The sequence below is a fragment of the Cannabis sativa genome, chromosome X (genome assembly GCF_029168945.1).
Source record: "Cannabis sativa cultivar Pink pepper isolate KNU-18-1 chromosome X, ASM2916894v1, whole genome shotgun sequence".
NCBI lineage: Eukaryota > Viridiplantae > Streptophyta > Magnoliopsida > Rosales > Cannabaceae > Cannabis > Cannabis sativa.
This window is the reverse complement of record NC_083610.1, coordinates 23,752,880-23,754,045: the sequence shown is the minus strand read 5'-3', so window position 1 is coordinate 23,754,045 and position 1,166 is coordinate 23,752,880. Positions and strand designations below refer to the sequence as shown.

Below are 1,166 nucleotides of genomic sequence, written 5' to 3'. Positions count from 1 at the left end.
TTTACCGAATAGAATCATAAGTATAGTTTAGTAGTACTTAATCCAATTCCCTATGGTTCGACCTCACTTGCGTGAGATACTACTTGATACGTACACTTGCGTAGTAAACATAATTTTCATAACAAGTTTTTCGCGCCGTTGCCGGGGAATTGGTTAAAGATTAATATTACACAAAATTATACTAACTTCTACTTTGGTATATTTTCTCTTGCTGAATTTTTCTAACCTTTTTATTGCAATATTTTCGTTATCTATTTCAGGAATCATAAGTGTATGCGCCGTCAAGGACAAGCTGTGATATTACCAGTTGATCCTGAAATCGAGAAAACTTGTAGGAGAAACCGAAAGAACAAGAGGCAAGAGGGAGTTTCAAAGAATCGCCGAAACTTCAGAAATCATGGCTGCCAATGCTGCAAACAATGGAGGCAATAACGGTAATAATGGTGGCGCAGTAGAAGATCAAGCTAATGGCCGCAGCTTGAGAGATTACATTCTCCCTACTCTGACGGGAGGGCAGTCGTGTATCAGGCCACCGACAGTGGATGCAAATAACTTTGAGATCAAACCTGCCATACTTCAAATGGTGCAGACTTCAGTTGAGTTTGGTGGCCTCCCTTCTGAAGATCCTAACCTGCATCTCTCTAACTTCATGGAACTTTGTGAAACTTTTAAAATTAATGGAGTTAGTGATGATGCTATTCGACTGAGACTGTTCCCATTCTTTCTTAGAGAACGAGCCAAGAGTTGGCTAAACTCCTTGCCACCCAACTCTATCGCCACCTGGAATGATCTGGCAACGAAATTCTTGTCAAAGTTCTTTCCTCCAGCCAAGTCTGCAAAGCTGAGAGGAGAAATCAATAACTTCTGCCAACAAGATAATGAATCTCTCCATGAGGCTTGGGAGAGGTTTAAAGATCTGATCAGAAAGTGCCCTCATCATGGTATAGAGAAGTGGATGCTGCTCCACAACTTTTACAATGGGTTGGTAGGAAACACTAGAACTTTAATTGATGCAGCAGCTGGAGGAGCCTTTATGAGGAAGAGTGCTAATGAGGCTTATGATCTATTGGAGGAGATGGCTCTAAACAATCAGCAGTAGCCAACTGAAAGGAGTCAATCAAAGAAGGTAGCTGGTGTGTTAGAGGTTGATGCCATCACAAAGTTGA

At 41.3% G+C, this 1,166-nt stretch overlaps 1 non-coding gene across 1 annotated transcript; it reads right to left on the bottom strand.

Moving 5' to 3' along the window:
- Positions 1-838: 838 nt before the first annotated feature.
- On the bottom strand, positions 839-945 carry LOC115703362 (small nucleolar RNA R71). The gene has a single exon (XR_004009134.2). It is a non-coding gene; the product is annotated as a small nucleolar RNA R71 (small nucleolar RNA).
- Between the last annotated feature and the right edge of the window lie 221 nt (positions 946-1,166).